Genomic DNA, 16,653 nt, shown 5'->3' on the forward strand with positions numbered 1-16,653 from the left:
AGCTGTCACATCTCTCACTCCAGAAAACTTCTCACCTTTTTAAGGTTCAGTGCGCTCTGATTTGTTTTCATGTTCGCCATATAATTTCATTAACGCTGGACAAATTTACATCACTTTTCACAGTATTCATTTTGCTAAGCAATTTGATGTGGTTTTGTTTGGAGCTTCTCCTCTACTTCACTACGTTGCAGTTTACCCCATAAGTTCTACGTTAAAAGTGAGTTTTGCTCACAACAAGCACTCCTGAAGTACAACAACCAATGCATCAGGAGCCAGAAGGTTCGGAGAACCCCGAGTGCTGTGTCCCCATTCCCTCTGCAGGGACCTGCAGGACCTGATCCTGCGAGGAGTTCCATGTAAGCAACTCCCATTCATTACTTACCACGATGCCTTACATATGGCATTCTACATTCTGTCTACTTTTCACACTTCATTTTGCATATTCTCTCTACAAAGATGCTTTTTTTCCCCGGCTATTAGAAATACCTCTAGGCGAACCCATTAATCAAAGCCAAATACGAATCTCAAAACAGATTGAAATATCTGACTGTGTTGGACTACTGGATTTTTTTTCTTCATGAAAGCCACCTATTGGATCAGTCAATTTAAGAATCATCATTCAGCTGATGCTGTTAATAGAAAGGTTCTCAATTAACTGCCAGCTGTAAAACAGAAGTAGCCTACATTGCTGAAACCAAACAAGTTGTTGAGCGCAGCTAAACACAGCTTGTCCTAGTTCTGAGCCCTGATGTGCTGTTCCCCAGCCCTACACAAAGCCCTGTTAAGCAGTGAGAGATCTCCACTGTACTCAGCAGGTATTGGATCAGAGCTCGACCACCAAAGTTTGGTTCTTTTATCCCCAGAAATATTAGTCCCTGTTCCATGGGGAATAAGCAAGAAAATGCAGACAATAACTTAACATACATTTGTAATGCAACACTATGAAAACCTGGTCGTGGTTCTACCCATTCATATGGGAATTTTCAGTGCTCCAGAACATCACAGAGTCAATGAATCACCAAGGTTGGAAAAGACCTCTAAGATCATCCAGTCCAACTACTCACCTACCACCACCATTTCCCCACTAAAACATGTCCCTCAGTGCCACATGTAGATGTTTGCAGGCAGAGACAGAACACAGATGGTATGGATCACTGTAAGGATAAGGGGTTTCTGGTAAAGAAGAGCTGAAATCATATGTAGGGGCAGTAAATAATTGCCAGAAGTGTGACCAGTATGAGAACACAGAATCACAGAATGGCCAGGGTTGGAAGGGACCTCAAGGATCATGAATCTCCAATCCCCTGCCACATGCAGGGCCACCAACCTCCACGTCCAACGCTAAACCAGGCTGCCCAGGGCCCCATCCAACCTGGCCTTGAACACCTCTGAGGACGGGGCATCCACGACCTCTCTGGGCAGCTGTTCCAGCACCTCACCACTCTCTGGGAACAGCGAAGCAAAACCAAATTTCAATATCTTCACTGAATATTACATTCAAATTCTGACATGTAAGGATAGGAACTCATGTGAAACACGGGTCTGGATTTAAATCTTAAACATCTTGCCATTAAAGTTCAGGGTACGTTTGGGTCACAGCTCAATGCAGGTTTAGATCTCCATGGAATATCAGGTTTTTAAAGATACTTTTCCTTTTCAGACGTGACAGTTACAAAATCCCGGGCACAATAAACCATTTGACTTGGGGAAAAAAGGCTGAGCAATAAACTGAAACCAAAGTAGCTCAACTTGGGAGTGTCCCAGCTGCAGAAAACCCTTAATTTTAAAACACTTTGATTGATCCCCAATCTCTTCAAATTTCACCACAGTAAGGACTGTGCACCCTTCCGAAATCAGGCTATGCTTCAATTACTTCAACCGTGTATAAGTTTCATTGTTATTTGAAACATATGCAAAACACAGATACCAGTATTCTCTACAATTGATTAAATATCTGCCTCATTAAAGAACAAATGTGGAGTATAAGAGGCCCTACTGCGAGGGTTCACTTTGCATCAAGAATGCTAAACCCTGCCAGGGAAATACTGTTCTGGATCAATCCAGTTTAGCTGCACAACATCTGTATTTTAGCAGCTGGACACTCATACCACCAACACCCTCACTGAGGTTTTCATCAAATTTCTGCTGACAGAATAGAGACAAATTGAGCTCCGCACCCTAATTCCTCTCACCTGATTCACTCAAGCAGTTCAAACGAGCAAGGTGGTCAGAAATGGGCCTCAGGTACAACCTTGGAGTGAAAAGCTTCATCCCACAAACCAGCAGTGCTGACAACCAAATTTGGACCGGAGCATTTCGGAACGTTTTACGAGTTCAAAAGCAGCTTACAGAAACGTGAAACCCAACAGACTGGGAGCCTGGGGGACCTTTACAACAATTAGTGTTGATATTTAACCGTGAGGTCTGAAAAAACCCTTGTGCCAATTCATGAGGATCCACGGTCAGTTGACCAAGAAGGGTGTAGGTATGGCCAGTGCCACCGTAGCAAGGATGCCAACTGAGCGAGTAGTGCTCAGGATGCTGGCTGGGCCGTTCTTTCCCATCCTCCCTCCACAACCTGCCAAGACACCGCGAGCCTGAACAGAGGAACAGAACTTCCTGAGGCACCCCAGGAAAAGTAATGCTGTGGATTTTAGATGAGCTCGAAGAGCCTGTTCCCAGCAACCTTTACAGAGAGACTCAGGATGATATATCCTGCCGCCCAAGCAAACTGCTCCAGAGGTGGTAGTCTACATTTGGCTGATATTTGTCACAGGACCCCATTTCTGGCACCACATACCCCATGGAAGACAACTTCAGGAACCCCAATAAAAAAAAAAACCAGCAAGAACTCCACAAGAAAAATTTTCACTGAGAGGCCAGTGAGGTACTGCTATCCAGAGAGCTGCAGGTGCCCCATCCTTGGAGGTGCCCAAGGCCAGGCTGGTGGGGGCACCTGCCCACGGCAGGGAGTTGTAACTGGATGGGTTTTGAGGTCCCTTCCAACCCAAGTCATTCTATAATTCTGGGAAACACAGGCCATGCTCACCCAGTTCCCACCACCAAAGCGACATCTGAAGCCACCTACCCACCCTTCACGCGCTCCTGAGTTACTACCTGAAAAGGAGGAACCAACTGCAGGTGGATTTATTTTATCTGGGGGCAATATCCAGCCTCTGGGTCACAGGCTGAGCACCCTTGCAGTCAAAGAACGCTGTGCCATGGGTCTTTAAGTCCTGTATTGCTACGATTAGATGAGCAGCAGTACAGCTCCACACTACTGCTTCTGAATGGGCACTTTGTCAACAGGATGATTTTTGTAGTTGTATCACAGAATCATTAAGGTTCATTGGACCTGGTGATCTTAGAGGTCTTCCCCATCAATGCACCCCCACCATGCCCACTAAGCCACATTCCTGCGTCTAAATCTATCAGGTTTAAATCAATCCCTTTCCAAAAAGGCACTTTAGCATGTGATTACCTTGAGAGACTTATGTTCCTCATCAAGCTAGTAGAATGAAGCGCGTCCTTAATGACATAAATTGACACGAACATGCTTAAGTATTTGAGAACAGCAAGTTTCTCAGAACCAACAATGTCACACACTGACTTGACAAAGGAATTGGTCACTTTTACTACAGGGAAAATTGGATGTGGTCTTTCTTAATGCTTCGAGTAAGAAATGCAAAACACGGTTTTGCAGTTTCCAGAACAAAGCTGTTCTCATGCATACAGGCATCCATCCTGGCCATATTCCCACACATCTTCCTTCTGAGCTCTATGGGAACCTCTCTTGAGTGTACCAGTGAGGTGAATTGCTGCCCTTGTGGCTGCAGGGACAAGCATGAAACAGGCATTCCTGGAAGATCATCCTACACTTGGCACAAGGTTTGCTTTCTGAAATGCTGATGATTTGTCAGGGATTCGAAGCCTGATGAACAAGCCCCTTTAGGCCCATTTGGAAAAAGATGAGGACAGAGGCATTCCTGTGGCCCTACTGGCTTTTCTTTTCCCTCTGTAAAGTAGTTATGAGAATGAATTTGTTCAGTTCAGATGGGGACTTGAGAGGATTTAGCTCCCAAACGCTAATGAGCCTCTCCTAAACATCTATGAACTTCTGCAAAGATTCTGAGAGCCACACAGCTTGGTCAGACTGGGGACAGAACACTGCACTGGGATGCCAAGAGATCCTTCCGATATCAGAACAATTTCCACTTCCAGGTCAGGTTTCATGTCTTTGTCCAAAGCGTAATTTTCATAATATTTTCACTTTGAGCAACAACAACAACATGCATCTTTCTCCAATCTCAGAACAAGGCAGTTGGTTTTAGCTATTGCTTAGAAAAAAAAGAATGACAGAAATATAACCAACCAGTAACACAGCATTACAATGTAAAGCTCCAGACAGCACTGCCAATAGCATTATTTAATGTACATAACTAATCTGATGCAACAGCATCCTCCAGATATTTTTAACACCTGAAGGAAGAGCGTGATCCCCCAGAACATGCCATGTCACACAGTTATTTATCAGATAAGCATCTCAGGAGCTCACTGCTAAGATCAATGGGAGTAACTCCACAAAAACCACGTCAGTTTATTCTTACTCAGGCTACAACCTTATTGTGCTTGAGCTTTTTCTTCCCCAGAATGAATAAGAAGGGCTGCACCAGACTATTCTTTATGAGTGCCCTTGACTTTTCTGTTCATTTCACAGAACCACAGATCGACATCGGCTGGAAGGGACCTTGAAGATCATCCAGTTCCAATCTTCTGCCACAGGCAGGGTTGGCAAGCCATAGATCAAGCTGTCCAGGGCCCCAGCCAACCTGGCCTTGAACACCTCCAGGGCTGGGGCATTCACAGTTTTTCTCTTACAGCAGGGCAATCTACTAAATCAGTCAAAATACTTCAGCAGATAGTCTTGCATCCGATTTGGCAGGACTCATTGCACGTGGGAAAAGAGGTATCAAGCAAAAAGGACACAAATACAAGACAGCTTACATCAGTGGCACATTGATTAATGTAAACTTCACACACTTACCAATATCTGGGCTCTGTTGTCTCAATCACTGCTGACTTAACCATTGTGAGAGTAAGTTGCTGATGGTGGCCAGCCGACCTAGAAAAGAGGGGATTATCTGTATAAAACATGGCCACCCACAGCATTTTAGGACAAGAGGCAATGATCTCAAGTTGCGCAAGGGGAGATTCAGGTTGGATAGCAGGAGACATTTCTTCTCCAAAAGAGCGGTGCTGCAGTGGCACAGCTGCCCAGCAGTGGTGGGGTCACCATCCCTGGAGGTGTTCAGGAACGTGGAGATGTGGCACTGAGGGATGTGGGCAGGGTGGGTGGTCGGGGTTGGAGGTCTTTTCCAATGTTAGTGGACTCCAGGATTCTAGAAGGATGCTCCCAGCAGGCTGGTGGGATTAACTGAGGCACAGCCCAGAACAGAGGCAGGGCACTCCGTGCTTTCCTTTGGGCACTTCCAGATATGAAATTTCTGTGAAGCACCAATGAAATCTGACAATCACTTTGTGGCAGCTGGAATTACACTCTAGCTGGGAAGCATCACGCAGGGAACTGCACAGTAGCGGTTTTTTTTTCCTGTCCTATTTCAGCTATTTTTTTAGTATCTACTTCTCCTTTTCTCCTGCCCTGAATGTCTGGATTGCAATACAAATTTGCAGACCAAGAAGTACTTGAACATGCCAGGAAAGTATTAAAAGCTTATTCAATCTGCTAGCAAAATGATCAGTGCTTTCGCCCTTCCTGGATGTGTCAAGAAAAGGTAACCATTTCCAACACATTTCCAGCAGAAAATAAGGATTTCCAATCAATAAAACGATATAAAAAGAAAATAGAATTTCAGCACAAAATATAAGTCTTTGGGGATTTAGTCAGAAATTTCCATGGAAGTAGATATTTTCTATACACACAACAAGTCTAAAGGTCTTAATGAAAGTTAAAAAACACTACAGCAGATTTACTTCCAACTTTAACTTAATGGCTGTTCTTTAATGCAGCCTTTTATTTTAACAGCTCTTTTCTTTTCAGCAAGTCCTTGAGGGCCACAAAGAACAGCACGGCACCTCTGTGACTCCTTGCATAGCAACACAGAGTGATCCTGGAGAGCAGCCAGTGGGCCAGGTGGATAGATGAGGGCTGTAATGATTCCTTAAGGATCTGTGGGTTTATTCGGGGGATTTCTGCCCATTGGCCTCCAAAGGATCCTCCCGAGTGCACCTCCACCACCCAGCACGCATGCCACAGGAAGCTGTAATCCTTCAGGATAGATGCACACAAAGGAAGATGGAGCAGATATCGCAGTGCTGTTAAGCATGCCTCTCATTCACTTAGCAACGGTCTTCTAAAAAATGATATAATTATTTGTAATGCTTCATTAGAAACTAGCCTTGGTGGGGAGGAATACAGCTGAGAGAAGGAATACAGCTAAGGCAGATGTTACTACTAAACATACAAATCATTGTGTGTTACAAAGGCTTTTTTTTTTTTTAAGGGATTTTCTTTCCCTTTTTAAATTGACTTTGCAATCCAATTAATTTATTACTTTATGTATCAGCCCAAGTATAAGATCCCTCCCTCTCTTGTCTTCACTGCTTTAGCCAGCAGCAGAGTCCCGCACCCATGGCCACACATGGGGCAGGGCTTCACATCACAAGGCCCCAGCACTGAGCTGTGGAAAAAAATCTTTCAGCAGCAGGAACAGCATCTGGCTTCTTGGCATGCTCCACACACAGTTGTGCTGACAGATCTAGAGTTGCCTTTTACAGTGTCATACAGGCAGGCTGCTAATGGGATGTCCCTCCCCACTTGTCCTCCTCCACGTCATTTTTCTTCTTGGACTCACATTTAAGCCATAATGAGGCTGCAAGCACTCACCCCTACAGATGGGCCTATCCCTTCCTTCTGCTTCACAGCAAACTCAGCCAGACATCCATACTGAGGCAGCATCTACACATCCCTGTACGGGATTTCCTTAGGAGGGTTCTGATACACATCCAAAACCCAGCCCAACAAAGCAATGGCTGTCTCTGACACTCTCCTACCAGAGGACCTTAATTCCAGCCCAGCATCACAGCCAGCTCATAAAACAGACAGCAGGGGTTCCAAGAAACTGATGTGTCCTGCCCCGGCACTCCGGTTTGTCACGATCTCAATGTGAATCAACACCATTTCAGATTATTTTCACAGATTGCCGGTGTGTGAACCTGGGAGATAACTTGTGAACGTGAACCTCAGAGCAAGCTAATGCTGCAGAAATAAAGTACTGCTTATACTTACTCATTTAAGCATTCACCATACCAAATACACAAAGCATTCCTCCTTCCTGTGTGGAGGGAACCACTCTACTGAGTAAGCTCATTTTCTTAACACCACATGAATGCAAATCAGCGCTGGAAAGCAATTTACTTGAGATCCATTTCTGTTAGTTTATGGAAATATCAAACACCATTTCCTAAATACATTTGGTATAGTTCACCTGACTCTGATCACCTAGATGAGAAGGATTTTTCTAAGAGTTTTCATGATATTCCTGCACTATGCCTGCCTGCATTGCTGGGCTCTCCAATTCAAAAGAAGCAGGGATCTCTTTGAAGGAACCCAGCAGAGGGCCACAGAGATGATGAAGGGCCTGGAGCACCTCCAGAAAGAGGAAAGGCTGAGTGACCTGGGTCTGTTCAGTCTGGGGAAAAGAAGGCTGAGAGCAGATCTGATAAACGTTTATGAATCTCTGTAGGGAGGTGGGAGGCAAGTGGAGGAGGTCAACCTCTTCTTGGTGGTACGCAGCTATAGGACAAGGAGCAATGGCCTAAAACTTCTGTTATGCTCACAGAGAAGCAAAATTGCTTCAGACAGGTTCTTAGCAATACCAGGAAAACATTCAGAGGTAAGCCAACAATCACATAGAGAAAAGAGCTGCACTCACCCTACTGGTGAAGGGCATCTCTAGCTATGCACCACTCCTTCCTGAGAAGCAGCCCAAGTCCAAGAGATGCCCCCTGCTGTGGCTGGCCCCTATATGAGCCCAGCAGGGGCTCTACTCTGGGTCCACCCCTGCTGGTCCCCCAGAGAGCACAGGTGCAAACAGTGTGCCTGTGCATCCTGGGCCAGCTGCACTCCCTCACCAGTTGCTCCATCACCAGTTCAAGCTGTGACCTCACAGTGACCCCAATACTGAACAAAGGAAGTTCCTTACTAATATGCAGAAGAACTTCTCTACGGTCAGGGAGATGGAGCTCTGGAAGAGCCCAGAGTGGTGGTGAGGTCTCCTTCTACGGAGACATTCAGGAGGCGGCTGGACACCAACCTGTGCAACATATTGTAGGGAACTGCTTTGCAGACTCAATGATCTCTTGATGTCCCTTCCAATCCCTGTGGTTCTGTGATATGTTAATATAATGACCTCTAAAAGAAAAAAGTCCAGTTGCAAAAAGACGTACGGATTTCCCGATGCAAACTCTTCAGCCTATCTTGCTGAAAAGTAGCATGAAGCAACTTGCATGGGGCAAGAATCTGGTCAGCCATTCACAGGTGAATGACCATAACTCCCCAGCATCTGAAACGATTTTTCTACCAGAAGTCAAGCAAGAAGATCTCAGCAGATTGCAATGAGTACCTTACAGGCTCAATGCTGCAAGATAAAAAGCATGCTGGCCATTTTCCAGCAAGGAACTTGAGCATGTGCTTATCTTTAAGCTTACGAGCAGTCACACTGAAGTCCCATGCTTCATGCCTGAAATTAAACATTAACTCAAGTATTTTGCTGGACTGGGGCCAACGCAATTTAAAAAGTGGCAGCTCCAAAAGCAGGGTTGCTTGGGGAACAGTTACTCAGGTGCACCTCGTATGAGCTCAGCCTACAGTTGCAGGAAGGGATGAAAGTGCTGTTGCCTTTCCAGTAAACTCCAGGCCTGTCGGTCTTTCATTTAACCCATGATGGAAATCAGAGCAAACTCATGGCTATGGGCAGCCCATCGTGGCAACTGATTGCCTCTGTCACACGCAATGAGTGGGATCTGAACCCAAATGCATTTGTATCTTATACAAATGGCCTTGCAAAATGCAACACATGCAATTTTATCTCAGCCACATAAAGATGGACGAGGTTCTAAAAAGTGGGGTTAGATTATTTGTTCCAGTCCGTAACAGAACCTTTTGCAGCATCAATCTGCAACTTCTCCCAGTGAAGTAAATCAAAGAGAGGAAGCGGAGGCAGGAATCAGAAAGAATTAAGCACTGCAAAGTTAAGCTGCTCTGTTTCACACGTGAAATTCGGTATAAAATACTTCCCTATAAATAGTCGTCAATAAACACAACTGCTGCAAATGTATTTGGTAAATGTTGAGGTCAAAGGCCTCAACTGTTTATTGCCTTGTAAACTCAAAGGCAAGTAAATTTACTGCCTGAACGAGCTTCAGAGTATCGGCCATCATAAAAACTCTGCATCTGAGGCACAAAATAGCCCATCAGCTCACACCACAGCCATTCCACATGTAGCTCCAGGGCCACCATGTGCAGCATAATTCAAAGAACCAGAACGTATGTTGTTGCCACGCCAAATATCCACTGCCATGGGCTGGGGCAGAGCTGTCTGTCACTGCTGTTAGAACCACCACTGGGAGAAATTATACACTTTTGTGCTTTTAAAAGCAATTTGCTTGCAGCACTTTTGTAGCAGCACATTTGCTTGGCATCATAGAATCATAGAATCATATGATGGCTTGGGTTAGAAGGGACCTCAAGGATCACGAAGCTCCAACCCCCCTGTGCCATGCAGGGCCACCAACCTCCACATTTCACAGCAGCCCAGGCTGCCCAGGGCCCCATCCAACCTGGCCTTCAACACCTCCACGGATGGACGGGGCATCACAGCCTCTCTGGGCAGCTGTTCCAGCACCTCACCACTCTCACAGCACACAACTTCCCCTGACATCCAACCTCCATCTGCCCTCCTTCAACTGCAGTGTTGCATTTTTAAGTCTCCAACTGAAACTGGAGGAGCACTGGACCCAGTGCTGTACAAATACATACTACGCAGCACTATTTACCCAAAATGCTGTGAGAAGACTCTGGAAGTTTATTAGATTTTGGTGTTACAGATAAAAGAACTTTGCTTTAACCACATACTGCTCTTTCCTAGTGTCTTAGTTTCAGCTGGGATGGAATTGTTTTCTTCAAAGAGCCTGGTATGATGCTATGCTTTGGTTCTAGAAGAACCATGTTGATAACACACCAGTGTTTATAGTTGCTGCTAGGCAATGTTGCACAGAGCCAAAGGGAGGAAGCAAGTGGATGACTGTGTTTAACAGGCTGGGTTGAACCCCAGCAGTCAGTTTGGCACCAACACGGGGCTCAGAGGGTTGAGACAACAGCAGATCTGACCAGACTGCATTAACATCCACAGAGTGTTAGCACAGTCACCATGTTAACTTTTTGCCTATTTGTTATGGAGCTCTTTGAGATTTTTCTCATGGAACCATACTGTGTAGCACTTCGCTTGCTGCTTATTTTCCCTGCCATGTCTGTCATCTCGAGGGGTTGGATTAAGGTGTTTATTTTGCTATGCTGTGTGGCATATTATGACAAAACTGGCAGCCGAGAAACTGCTGTTTTGTGTCTATTCAGCTTTGCAATCATCTTTGGGCTATGAAACCCATATTGTCAAAACTATTAGTAATTATACCCTGTACTTTGTCTCCTCAAGGACGAAGTTATGGAGGAGATGGGGGAGGATGCTTTCCAGCTGTCTATGAGCCTTCCTTTCACTGTTCTTTCCTTCCATAGAGCTCTGAAGGGGAAATAAAGTCCAATTTGCCACAAGGGGAAAACGAACGCTTAACAATGCACAAATATTAAATATTAAATGCTTTTATTATGTCTATCCCATTGATCTGTTTAGTAAAATGAAGGGATTAACAAATACGTGATATTGTGTTACCCACCAGCACACTTTCACTCAAAAAACTGCACAGCCATGAATTTTCTCTGCATAACATGGAATATGAATGGGGTACTGTTCTTAACCATCCTTCTAAGCGTTCATAGGATGGAAATTAGACCTTAACACAGCTAGAGGGCTGCGGGAGGGACACTTTAAAGGTTGCACTGCCATGTGTGTCAGTACCAAGAGCTCAGCAACACCCACTTTAATTCATTCTTGGAACTGTTTACTAACTGGAGACCAGGTGTTATTCCTCCATGAGAGGGGAAACGCCTTTAATTGAGGCCAGTGCATCTCCCTGATGGCAAACGGGCACTCACAAGACACCATGAAAACCAGTTTAGCAGTGGTGGTAGAAATGGAGGCTGGGATTTTTCTACAGTGCCCATTTGGAGGGAAGGCCCTCAGAAAAAAAGTCACCTTAGTGAGTGTCAGCACAGCGCTTGGCCTACGGGGCCTCAGTTCACACAAGGCCTCAAAATGTCAGTGGAACACACACGTATGGGAGGACTGCTATTCCCAAAACCTGCACCATCCTTCTTACAAAGGAAACACACCACTTTAGTGTCATGTTTTCCAAAACGTCTTCCAGGGCAGTGCAGATCTGTAATGAACAGTGCCCACCAGGCAGCGTCAGAAAGGCGCTATTTAAAAGCAGCTGCCCTTCAGCTATGGCATTTTGGGGTGGCTTTTGCAGAAGTTGGAGCCAGTTTGTATTTCAGAAAGAAGCAAAGCCCCTCATGACAAATCCATGAAGAAACTTTTCACATCCACGTTTGGCTTGTGTTTGTATCAGGAAACAAGCTTAAAGCACTGCAATGGCCAGGCTATGCAGAGAGGCTCTTGGTGCATGCTCACCAACATCAAACCACAGCAACAGCCTTACAAACTTGAAAATCCTTACGTATTCATCTCTAAGAGCAACACCTTGAGATCCCCACTGTGCAGGCAGCTCTACTGAAGCCATTTCCCTTCATTTCAGATATGGCTTTGGATGTTTGGCAAGGAATTCCGTTAGTATTTTTGTGAAGGAAACCCTCAGATTCCACAGCACGTCCTTGAAAACAGCAGTGCAAGGTAAGCCTTTGGAATTTTACCACTTGCAACCCAATTTCAACTTTGCCTTACGTCACAAGGAAATGGCTTGAAAGCTGATTTCAGTCTGGACTCAAGAGAGCGTTTGCTCGATGAAAGCCAGTATTCAGTGTCACACCATTGCATACACGTGCATGGGATGCCCGGCTCAGGATGAAGGTGTGCTGGTGTTGCTTGGCAGGGAACCTGCTTTGACTGCTTTTGGCTCTGGCAGAGAACATCGGTTTCTAGTCGGTGAGTTCTGAAAACAAAGGCCTTTCCTAACACAGAAATGAGATAAAAGAAGCCCCTTCTCAAACTCTGCTTTGAGCAGTCGTGTATCAATGCCACAACTAAGAATCAACAAGCCATACACAGGAGACGAATAGCAGTTGAGCACAAATGGACACGACATTCCTTGACTCCATTCCCCACTGCACTTTTGGAGGAGGCTTCAAGGCGTGGGGCTCAGCTGGCAGAGGCACTTTGGTTGAGTTCTGCCTATCAGCTCCCCCTGGACAGTGCAGGCACACAGGTAAGAAACAAATTCGCTTCGTTGCAACATCTTAAAAAATGTAAAAATGCTAAAAAGCCAACTGTAAACTGATCTCCAGCCAAAGTACACATTAATTATACAGCTTAAGTCAGGCGGATGCTCAAGGAAAAGAGAGATAATGTTACACCCAGCTGGATACTTTGTAGTTAGCACAAACGTAATATAAAGCGTACCAGAGTTTGTCAAGTGTCTGTCTGGATTTTCAGTTTTCATTAGTGCCATAATTAAAACCACATTTTCAGCTATATTACCTATAACAAGAAAGGAATGAGAAATGAGGTTGTCAAGGTCAGTCTCTCTCTGCTCTTTACGCTGAGTATCTGCAGGCCACAGGTTGTTGAATTTGGTGTAAACCAGAGTAATCAGATGGAATGTCACGTTACAACCAAACCTTTGTGGCTGAACAGACAAACTTGTGAGGTCACTTCCTTCTCATCGCCAGTGGAGCGTATTTATCTGCAGCAGTGTGCGTCGGGAAGACGGGCAGGCAGATGACAGACAGGCTGACAGATGGATGGGAATACCAGCGCCCTGAACGCGGCTACGACGGAGCTGATGCGCAGAAACATTCCTTTTTAGAAAGCTGTGCTGGAGCTTATGCTGTCATTGCCTTTCCTATTTATAAGTGACACCACCGTGAATGCTTTTTATGTCCTTTCTATTGCTTGTCACAGAAGACACAGCGAAGATGAAGCAAACAGGAACACTGGATAATTTGGATGAGAATAACAAGGTTAAGAACCACTTTTAGTGCTTTGGGGGAGTTAACAAGTTTGCAGGATAGCTACGCACCACAGCATCCAGCTATCTGACAGCAGGCTTCCCACCAAGGGGACATACTGATCCCATCAGCAGTGGGTGCCTTAATTAGGTATCAGTGGTGAAAAGCGGCATCGCTTCATTGGAGGCAGAAGAGGTCAACATTTTACTGAGGATCTGGCCCACAAATTTCATTACTAAAAATGTAACTCGTTAATATCCAAGTGTCTGGGACAGATGAGGCACCAAGGAATGGGGCTCCCAAAATGAGTGAGCGGTCTAGAAAGCAAATCTGGGTTTAGCTTTCAGGAGAGGCTGGGGGGAGGGGGGAAAGGGGGGAATAGAAAAAGAAACAAACCAAGGCAACTGATAAGTATTAAATAGAAATGGCTAGTTTATCTGTGATAACAAAAATGGGGTTTAGTTGGATTCAAAAAAACCAACACAACACCAAAAACAAAACGACCTGCTTCAAAGGAGATGAGTGAACCTGCAAAACTGAAAGACTTCAAGATGATACCCCAGGAGATAACATTCTAAGAATAAAGTGCAAGAGCTCATACCAAATACAAAAGGTGTGTTGTAAGGAAGGATCAGAAGGGCAGACTTTGAGCTTCATCTCGTCATAAATCAAAAGCTTGTTCTCCGTCATTCTTGTCTATGAGGTCAGCTTTGATTCCCAAGCCGCAATTCCCAAAGGATGGAGGCATTTCTATGGGCAAGGATGTGTCTTTCTTCCCCCAGGCTGGATCTGCCAGCCCTGCTGTCACCATGGACTGTCATTATCTCAATCTCTTTACTGCCCAGGATTGTTCCATCCCGGAGCCATGGGGCACTACGGCAGGACGGTGAGAGGAAAACCCATTGGAACGCAAAGGGCATTTGTGGTGCATTGCTTCACAAAGCAGTTTATCGTGACAGGCCATCTGCAAGAGCTCAGCCATTGTTAGCGGCCAAACGATTTAGCACTCCGGTCAGCCGGTAACAGGGGAAGAATACAAAATGTGCTGCAAAATAAAAACAATGGGCAAAAATATCAACTGCCCACAAAATCCACCACTAAATAGCGAAAGGTGTAAATACCTGCCCTGTCGTTGGATTCACATCTCCTTCTGTCTGGGTAACTTCAGCACTAATCTTTTAGCTTTTACACATGCAGTAAACTAAGAGGGGAGATGAAATTGGGTGTAAGTTTTTCATAACAGGGGTAGCGAGGTGCTGGCACAGGCTGCCCAGAGAGGCGGTGCTGCTCCATCCCTGCACACAGCCGAGGTGAGGGGATGGGCTGTGAGCACGGATGCAGCTGTGGGTGCCCTGTGCACTGCAGGCAGTGGGACCAGAGGGCTTTGAAGGGCTCCTTCTAATTCATACAACCCTGCGATTCGATGATTTCATGAATTAAAAAGTTTTAATGTTAATTTCAGTTCTATCAGACTTTCCTATTGCGCAGTGCATTCCATCATTTGCTCCATTAGCACTGAATGGTTTTACTTCAGTAATTCTCACTTAATCCAGAGAAACACTGCTGTGTGTCATAAAACCTGATAGTCACTGCAAGCATCTTTAAGAAAGATAGCATTTACAGAGAATAATGCAGACATTTGATCTTATGGGCTTCTGCAGATAAAAACCTTCGTTCCTTTGGCAATAACTCAGAAAAGCGAGGCAGAAGAGGCACGAAGCCTGGATTTTTAAGACAAGCCCGCCCTCTACTGCTTAGGAGACGGAAATACTGGGGATGGTCACCCCGACCTGCCTGAAGTCTTCGCACAACAAAGAAGGGCTTCCATAGATCCGAGCCCAGGAAAGATCTGCAAAATTCTGTGGCACAGTAATTTGGTGCTGGAGAGTCAGGGAGCGATCAGCAGAACCCACTCACCATTTAACAGCCCCGTATGGCCAGGGCACAAAGCCCTGCAGAATGGAGGCTGACAGTGGACTACCATAGCCTGAGTGAAGTCACATCCCCACTGAGTGCTGCTGTGCCAGGTATGTTAGAACTCCAATATGAACTGCAGTCAAAAGCAGCCAGATGGTATGCCACCACTGATATTGCCAATGCATTCTTCTCCATTCCTTTGGCCACAGAATGCAGGCCACAGTTTGCTTTCACATGGAGGGGCATTCAGTATACCTGGAACCATTTGCCCCAGGGGTGGAAACACAGCCCGACCATTTGCCATGGGTTGATCCAAACCACGTTGGAACAGGGAAGTGCTCCTGAGCACCTGCAGCACATTGATGATATCATTGTGTGGGGCGATACAGCAGAGGAAGTTTTTAAGAAAGGAGAGAAAATAATTCACGTTCTTCTGCAAGCTGGTTTTGCTATTAAATGAAACAAAGTGAAGGGACCAGCCCAGGAGATTCAGTTCCTAGGAGTAAAATGGCAAGATGGGCGTCAACACATCCCAGGAGATGTGATCAACAAAATCACTGCTGTGTCTCCACTCACTAGCAAGAGAGACACAACCTTTTCTGGGTGCAGTGGGCTTTTGGAGAATGCATGTTCCAAACTACAGCATTATTGTAAGCCCCTTTTATCAGGTGATGCAGAAGAAGAAGGATTCTACGTGGGGCCCTGAGCAGCAGCAGGCTTTTGGACAGATTAAACAGGAGATAGCCCAAGCTGTGGCCCTGGGACCAGTATGGGTGGGACAGGATGAAAAGAACATCCTCTACACTGCTGCTGGAGAGAAAGGTCCCACTCAGAGTCTGAGGCAAAGAGAATCATAGAATCACAAGGTTGGAAACGACCTGCAAGATCATCTAGTCCAACCACCCTCCCATTTCCAGTACCACAAGCTACTAAAACATATCTTGTAGCTCCTCATCCAGGTGCCTCTTGAACACTGCCAGGGACGGCGACTCCACCACCTCCCTGGGCAGCCATTGCAGTGCCTGACCACCCTCAGGAGAAACCTGAGGCTGACCCCAGGGATTTTGGAGTAGAGCGTACAGAGGGTTAAAAGAGTGCTACAGTCCAACTGAGGAGATCCTAGCCATGTATGAGGGGGTTCAGGCTGCTTCTGAAGTAAATGGCACTGAAACGCAGCTCCTTCTGGCACCTCAACTACCAGAACTGCTGCTGAACACGTCCCTCAGCACAACATCCCAATGTTCCTGAACACCTCCAGGCACGGTGACTCCACCACCTCCCTGGGCAGCCCGTTCCAGCACCTGACTGCTCTTGGAAGAAGAAATGCTTCCTAGTATCAACCTGACCCTCCCCTGGCACAACTTGAGGCCATTCCTTCTGTGCTGTTGCTGTTACCCGGGAGCAGAGGCTGACTCCCC

This window comes from Centrocercus urophasianus, unplaced genomic scaffold (assembly GCF_019232065.1).
Source record: "Centrocercus urophasianus isolate 14NV4802_14NV808 unplaced genomic scaffold, USGS_Curo_1.0 seq_14, whole genome shotgun sequence".
NCBI lineage: Eukaryota > Metazoa > Chordata > Aves > Galliformes > Phasianidae > Centrocercus > Centrocercus urophasianus.